Source organism: Bidens hawaiensis, unplaced genomic scaffold (genome assembly GCF_021521415.1).
Source record: "Bidens hawaiensis isolate Kalapana, Puna unplaced genomic scaffold, B.hawaiensis_p1.1 tig00032368_1, whole genome shotgun sequence".
NCBI lineage: Eukaryota > Viridiplantae > Streptophyta > Magnoliopsida > Asterales > Asteraceae > Bidens > Bidens hawaiensis.
In genome coordinates this window covers 195,901-204,787 of record NW_027495499.1, presented here as the reverse complement: position 1 = coordinate 204,787, position 8,887 = coordinate 195,901, and the positions used below count along the sequence as shown (strand labels likewise).

The 8,887-nt window shown below is 33.2% G+C and overlaps 1 pseudogene; it reads left to right on the top strand.

Moving 5' to 3' along the window:
* The first annotated feature begins 244 nt into the window (after nucleotides 1-244).
* Nucleotides 245-8,681, top strand: LOC143583357 (mitochondrial uncoupling protein 1-like; annotated as a pseudogene).
* The last annotated feature ends 206 nt before the right edge of the window (nucleotides 8,682-8,887 follow it).

Genomic DNA, 8,887 nt, shown 5'->3' with positions numbered 1-8,887 from the left:
CTAGAAATATATGAAAATATGAATGGTTCGGCTCGGTTAGTTTTTGTTAACCGAGGATACGAAAAATAACCGATAACCGCTTTTTGGGTAGTTCGGTTATCGGTTAGTTTCGTTTCGGTTTTGTTGGTTTTTGGTACGGTTATTGCTTGCCCCTAAATGTGCAATCCTTGTCTCAATTTGTTTGGTTATTTATCATATGATGTGCTTGTCGGTTTAACAATTTTATCATTTAGTGGATTTAGAGATGTCATTACTAGATGAATTATGGAGGTGGATACTGGAACTAGGAGTCAACACAACACGTTTGACCTACAAAGATCTATGCTGTCTCTCCATGAGTTGCAGACGCCTCAATCGTCTATCGAAAGAAGACGTTTTATGGTCAAAGTTACTATCTTTTGACTTCCCGACACACACGTCTTCTTCCACCGACAGCCAGTCTGTCAAATCAGTCTACCAAATCAGATTCGAGAAGGATAAAGTGAAGAAGCTTTTAGCGGAACGAAGAGCTGTTCTTCGAATAGAGTCTCAGATACATGAACACACAAGAAAGTTGAATGAGATTGAAGGTAAGTTAGTAGTTGAAAACGAGAAGTTAAAAGCAGCAGTTGATGAGTTAAAATGGTTAAGGAGAGTGAAGGAAGCTTCAACTGCGGCGAAAGTGTGGCAGCCGGAGATTATTCATAGTAGGCAAAAGCAGATTGTTGAGAATTGTAGTGTGCCGGTTGGTTTTAGGATTAATGCGGTGGAGATGGAGATTAAGGTTTGTAAGCAGAACATTTTAGGGTTTGTTAGAACTCCGAAAGATGAGAATGATAGGTTGGAAGCGGCGAAGGAGCGGTTGTTGAAGGCTAAGTATCATCCTTTGAAAAGTATTGGTCTTGATGATGAATCAAGAAATAGTAGAAAGATTTCAGGGAAGAAGTTGAAGAGAGTGAAACATGAATGAATAAAGATTTCATTTTGTTATGTTGTTGTATCTTCCAAATGTAATAGGTTTAATTTATGTTTTACATAGGACAACTGAATCTTGAAATTAAGCAATTGCTTGTTTCGTTTTACGATAATATTTCTGTAAAATTCAACTCGATGGTTGTTATAATCGGGCTCTAGTTAGCAATGATAAGAGCCGAGCCAGCTTGACTTTATATTTCCAACCAAACGAGAAACTAAGATAGTATGCAGCTTGTGCCAAGCGTAGGGGTGTTCATCGAATCGAATAACGAATTTTCAAGTTAAATCGAATTGAATAATCCGAATAATTGTTTTTTTTTGCCGGTATTCGTATTCGATTAAAAGCTTAACTATTCGATTCGTATTCGTATTATATGCCAAATTCGAAATTCGATTTGAATTCGTATTTGAAATTCGAATTCAAATAAACTCGATTTTAATTCGAATAAATACAATCTAACTCAAGTTTACCTATGCCAAAAATTTGAAAACCATAATCATAATTGCAAAAGAAGCATATAAATTTGAAGTAGCTACAACACCACATGATAATAAATTCAAAACTAAACTACAAATAGTATAAATTCAAAATAAGAAGTAAATAACATCCATATTGGTATATGCTAAGAAACAAGAATATGGCATATTGTGTTTAATAATTTGTAATGGACATTTATTATTTATGGATTTGAAACAAATAAAAAAAATATTATATATATACATATATGTATATATAATTTGAATTCGAATTTCGAATCGAATCGAATAATAAATCATAAATTCATATTCGATTCGTATTCGATTAATATACTCGAATACGAATCGAATTCGAATGTTTTAAAATCGAATTCGAATCTTAATAATCGGATTCGAATCGAATCGAATTTCGAATGTTTCGAATGCGAATCGAAATCTGAACACCCCTAGCCAAGCGTGAGCCAGCTCATTGCTAGACGAGTTGGTCTGCTATTTTCTTGTTTTACCAACTGCTGCTGTGCAAGGGAACAGGATAACTTATACGATCCGTTGAGCAAGCCATACAAGCTGTATCAATCCATAGCTGAGTTTTTATATGAGCAAGCTGTCTTTAATTGCATAGTTACTGTTTTAATTTATGTTTTGAATCAAATAACAATACTTCTGCAAAATTCAATTCAATGGCTGTTAATAGTCATAGATTCAAAACCTTTGGAAACAACTAAACCATTTTTTGAGTTTATTCAAGGAGTCATTTGAGCTAAGTGAGTATCAACTCGGGCGCTAGTTTGCAATGATACAATTCGAGCCAGTTTGACATGATATTTCCAACCAAGTCAGAAGCTAAACTTATATTCAGTTTGCCTTGAGCTCAGGCCAGCTCATGGCTAGACGAGCCCATTCGTTCTTTTACTTGTCTATAGGATTTAGTATTTATATTTTTATAAAAGCTTCTTGTTTACAACAAAGTAACAACAATCTTAAATTACACACAAATGCTACACTTTCAACTACCGTGTGCAAGGGCAAGCAAGTAATCTAAGCTGTATCAGTCCATGGTTCAAATCAGCTAATTTTTCATATGAGCGAGCTACTTTCAGCAAATCAGCTAATTTTTCATATGAATGCATAAACTAAGACAAATGCGCTATAAGTTTTTAAAGAGCTAATTCATACAGCAATACACCCGAGCCACGCACCGCAATGAGACAAAACCAAACCATTATATGGTTCCTCATTACACCGGCTATAACCAATTATAGGACAGTTTAAATGATATTAGGACAGTAATAAACTTATTAATCTGGGAACAAAAGTTGCAACTTTATGTCTCCTGAACTGGAACATGATAAGTCTAGTACTCCAGTAAGTAGTAATTGTTAAGTATGAACCACTGCACACTTTCACGCACATGAAAAAAATTGCAGCATTTGCTGAAACTGTTTAAAGTGAGGCAATTGCTTGCTTGGTTTTATGATAATGTTTCTGTAAAATTCAGCTCATTGGTTGTAGTCAGATTTGAAATCTTTTAAAATCATAACAAAATCACTGTTAAGAGTTTATTCAACGATAAGCCAAGTGATTATAAACTCAGACTCTAGCTAGCAATGATGAGTCTAGCCAGCTTGACCAAACTAAGCTTGTGTTTGGTTTGCCTTGACTCTTGAGCTTGAGCAGAGCCAGCTTGACTAAACTACGCTTGTATTTAGTTTGCCTTGACCTTGATCCAGCTCACGCTGTTGGGTCTAGACAAGTTAGTTTGATTTTTAATTTGTCTACACAATTTTGTATTTAAGTTTTTATAAAATCCTCAAACAAGTTAACAACGATCGTAAATTATACAAGTCCCGAATATTTTACTTTCAACAACCGCTATGCAAGGGAATGAGATAATTTATACACCCAACGAACGATTTATTATTTAAAAAGCTAATACACAAGACCGCGACGAGAAAAAAACAAACTATTTTACGGATCCACATTACGCCCCTATAACCAATTAAAGGACAATCTATATGAAGCTTATTAATCTGGGAATAAAATTGCAGCATTTGTTGAAGCTGCTGTTTAAGACGAGTTCGAGTCGGTTTCTTTAGCAGCAGCGGCTTCTTCCTCGAGCTTCTTCTTCCAGTAGTCATCCACAGCTGGTCCAAATATGGCTTTTCCGGACACAACTCCAATTCTAAAACACACAAAATGGTCAAATGAGGCAATAATAAATTGTGCAATAAACATACAGGCAAGCTGTGGGTCCGGAAGAATAATAAGAACTTACACGACAGCTCCAATAACCATGGGAAGAGACAGGAATCGTCTTCGATTGAACATGTTTTCTCTGATAATCACAACAAACAATCAAACCCTCACTCAGATTCTAGGATTCAGTTTTTGTATTCATTGGGTTAACTGGATTGGATCATATTGAAAAATAATAGTTTTCTTGAAACCCTGGTAAGGCCCATTTGTGAAATCCAAGTAATTATTTTTCTTTTTCTTTGTTTAAGTATTTTATTTGACGAAAATTCAGTAGGGGCGTTAATCGTGTCGGGTTGGTGGATTGACGGGTTGATGGGTTTCGGGTTGACAGGTTGAGATTCTTCAACCCTAACCCAACTGACATTTTTATTTGTGTCGAGTCATATCGACCCATTTTAATTCGTGTCGTGTTCGGGTTGTGTTTCAGGTAAACCTATTTTACGTTAATATATGAATATGAGCAATATATATTCATTTAATAATAAATTAAACAATTAATTGCTCTTATTCATATAAAACTTTTTAATAATTTATGATAAATCTAATTATTTTTGTGTATTTATCTCTCATTCTCAATTAACAAATTTAGGTTCACATATTCAGCCAAAGATAAGAACAAACAATGAAATAACTAGAGAATATATAGTAAGAACTAATACAATGAAATTATTAGAAGTAAAAAGTATATAAAAGTAGCGTAAAAAGAAATTAGTTTTACTTTTAAATTTTAATTGATATATGAAAAATTAAAAAAACTAACTATTTAACTTTAAAATTTAAAACATCTTATCTCTAAAATAAATATATTAACTTCTCTAAAATTGTTAAACGAGTTAACAGGTCAACCCACTTTTTAACGGGACGGTTTCGGGTTGACCTGTTTTTTAAACGTGTCGGGTTCTGGTTGACCTGCTTAAGAAAACGGGTCGACCAAAACCTATATTTTTTCGTGTCGGGTTTCGGGTCGTGTCAGGAATTGACACCCCTAAAATTCCGCGGATTTTAAACAAGAAATTCAAACTCAAAGAAATGGGGAACGTGGAGCTTTTTTTTCTTTATCGGTCAACGAGTTTTTTGATGGGCTGCTAATTATATTCATCATATTGGTATACTAACAATAAAACATGCCTTCCTAACAATTGCTTAATGAACATTAAAACTTACTGTATAAGTTATACAGGCAATAGGAGAAGATACCCCTCAACAAGGGATGAAAACTTCCGACCAAGAAGCTATTGCCAACAAAACATAAGTTAGTAAGATTTTGAGTTGTTATATCGAATCCGTTTGATAAACATTTCAGTTCTGGTCGGACCTGTTTAACCTACTTAATTAAACGAAATGTTTTCGGTTAAGCTTATTGTCCATTAAACATATTGACCTGTTTAATTTGTTTCCTGTTTAACCCATTTTTTCTAGAGCCAACAAACTATTTATAACTTGAGTAAATAGCTCAATTTAAACATGTCAACATGCTTGGCTAGTTTACACAAATGAGTTGAAAGGATCTTGTTTAGTGTTCATATTATACATTTGTTAATGTGTCCTAATTAAGAATAATGTATCTAACACGCATAAACATGTAGAAGATTGTATTTAAGTTCAACGGTTCAACCCATCAAAATGACATGATTTTCTACCTTTTCAACCGTATATAAAACAATCAACTTATTGTAGGGTGTTGTATAAAATTACACAAATATCGATTGAAAAAATTAACCACCTATTTATAAAGCGTTAAATTGATTAACAGTCATTAATTCAAAATGATTTTAAGCTATTCTTATGTCTTGTTTTCATGATTTATTTTAGAAAAATTGGATTTAAAGAACCAAAACTATTGACCATTGGCAAATAATAGTCATAGTTAACACGTTGGATGCTGATGGTTTCATCTTTTAAAATCGAAATGCGTTTTTGTCACATGTATAAGAACGCTTTTGACACGTGTGCATGACACATCATCATCACACTAACAGAGTTAAGCTTTCGTTAGCCACGGCTTGTTGAGAACAAAATTGTTAAAAGATAAGACCGTTAGCAGTAGGGCCAGCCTAAATAATTTACAAACTAAAGCTAGGGCTTTAGACGCATAAATTTTTAAGGACCCGTTTAAAAAAAAGTGATATATAAATTTCGTTTTCCTTCTCTACTAATAATTGTGCTCTGGGGGCAGAGGTGTCTCCACTTTATTATTATTATTATTATTATTATTATTATTATTATTATTATTATTATAGTTATCTTCCGGTAATAACAACCGGTAAGTTGTTGATTTGACTGGTTTATGTTTGATTTGGGTGATTGATTTGTGTGAATTTGGTTTGAATCTGTGTTGAGGAAATTAGGGCTAATTGGATATAAAACTTCAGCATCTATACCCTAGAGCTTCAGTTTCCTTGTAAGAGATACGATAAAACCGTTGTCTGATTTCAGTATCATGCGTGAATTGTTGGGTTTCAATTCATTAACCCTAATTAGTTGGTAGCCTATTATTTGTACAAGTTTGTTTTCATAACCGAAGGTGAGAAATTAGGTGCAATTGGAATAAGTCTCGAAAGTTGTATGATACCAAACAATGAACCAAGATGTTGTATAAACTGATCGTGGAGTAAAGTTCGACATTACAAGCACTAAAGGTAACTACTATTATGTATGAATCATTTTTAGTAATATGTAGAATATGAGTACTATAAATAAAAATAACATGATCAGTATATCGTAAGTAATATTTTGTTTTTAGCTTGGAAGCTAGGGATGTTCATTGCGTATTGTATTGAGTTAATACTGAATAGTTTAGGTGTTGACCAAACCACTCGGTAGACTTTAAAAGTTAAAACGACAAGCAATTTTGCTTGAAATCTGGTATGGTTTTATTTTTGTGTGATAGTTTTGATGTCGCTCGTGTTCTTCCAGATGAAGAGTTAGCCAAAAGTACAATTTTTTTGTTGTAAACGAACCAAATAAACACAAACAAAGGCGGGTTCGTTTTCGTTTATTTAACTTTAACCGAACAAAAACACGAATATAGAATTGAACAGATTTTTGTGTTCATGTTCGTTCATTAAGAAAACGGGTATGCTCATGTTCGTTCATATAAAACTTAAACGAACAAAAACATACGTAAAACATAATAGAATAAACGTATACATATAATTTAAGCGAGCCCTTTTATGTTAATATTTATATATTTTATATAAATTTAACATATTTATTATATATTAAATGAACATAAAAGAACGCAAATAAACAAACATAAATGGATGTTTATGAACATAAATAACGAACAAAATGAATGCTTGTGTTCGTTCAATTAACTGAAAAAAAATTTATTCATGTTCGTTCATTTATCAATGTTTTGTTCGTCCACAAACAGTTATATATCTACTTTCTGGCATCGGCATTTATTGTTTTTAGTGCTCCAATTGGTAGGATTCTTTGAATCGTTTTAGGCATATTTTTCATCTTAAAAATCTTGAAAGAGTTAACTTGATAATGGAGTTGCTCACCTGATGTTTATTTGGTTAATAATTTGGTGCATTTTTCATACAGAAATAATTTGTAGCCTGGTTGCTAATTTGTAACAAGGGTATAATTTATAATTTTGTTAATTTGTTGCATTCTTTAAATAGTGCATAGTTTGTAATATAGTATTTTACTTTTAAACATAGTATTTATGGTTTAATTAGCTTTTAATGGCTATATGAACCTATAATTTGATGTTGTTAGATCTACAAAATTCTACTAGACACTGCAAAACAGCTGCAAAAGCAAGGGATTGCAAGAGATGGAATGGTTTTACCAAAGTATAGGGGAATGTTGGGTACTATAGCTACTATTGCAAAGGAAGAAAGTCTTGCTTCTTTGTGGAGAGGAATTGTACCAAGTTTGCATCAGCAATGCTTGTATGGAGGCTTAAGAATAGGCCTCTATGAACCGGTATTTTTATTATATATATGTGTGTGTGTGTTTGTGTGTGTGTGTGTGTTTGGGTATGATTGATTGATTGATTGATATGTGTGTGTGTGTGTTTGTGTGTGTGTGTGAGTGTGTGCGCGTGCGTATGTTATGATGGCTAAATTGAAGCATGCTCTTTTGTTGCTAACAGATTAAGAACTTGTATGCTGTTGATAACTTTGTTGGAGATGTTCCGTTGACCACTAAAATACTTGCTCGCCTCACAACTGGTGATAATATAGTAAACAAAATTCAGTTTTGGGCCAGGATTTTCAATCATGGTTATATTGATAGTTATTTGTCATTTGGTTGTATTGTGTAGGTGCTCTTGCAATTGTTGTAGCAAACCCTACGGATCTTGTAAAGGTCCGCCTACAAGCTGAAGGAAAACTGCCAGCTGGCGTGCCAAGACGTACACTGGAGCAATAAATGCTTATTCAACGATAGTGAGACAGGTAGATGCTTTTGATCCTTATCACATGCCCATCAAATTATAAATTTATTTTTTAGTTTTAGTAAATATAGGGACCAATTTATAATCAGTTTGTTTATTTTATGCAGGGGTTAAAGTTTTATGGACTAGCATTAGGCCCAATGTTGAATTTTTACATTTATCCATGAATGTAGTCAGTTCTGAAGATCCCTGGGTTCACAGATAATGCTCTTACACATTTGTTATCTAGATTAGGAGCTCGGTTTTGCAGTTGCCATCGGGCCCCCAGTTGATGTGGTACCTAGAGTTTCATATTCAACCGTTAATTACATATTAGTTTTGTACACATTCTTGAACACAATACAATGATTGATTTTTATGTTTTATGTTAAGAAGTAGGAAAATGGGTGTGTTGGGTAACGGGTCAAGACTTTAGACAGGTACTATTCTAAGTGAAATGGGCTTTTTACAAAGTTTTGAAGGCTTTTTGCAGTTTAAATCAACAATGACGGGAGATTCAAGTTACACACGCACGATTGATTGTTTTGTCAAGACTTTAAAAAAATATGTAAGCTTTTGTGTCCAATTTATAAGGAGCAATTAGGTATATAAGGACCAAATGACGATTAAGTTCTTTGGAATGTTATCATGGATTCAAGGTTCATTCTATTATTTTGACTTGAACTTTTGGCACACGTTTGAGTTTATGTTTTCTAATATTGAAGACATAGTTAAGGAGCACTATTAGATCAACAAATATGCTATTCGTGATCTTTTATTACTTTATACATTTACAACTTTTTTTCTGAT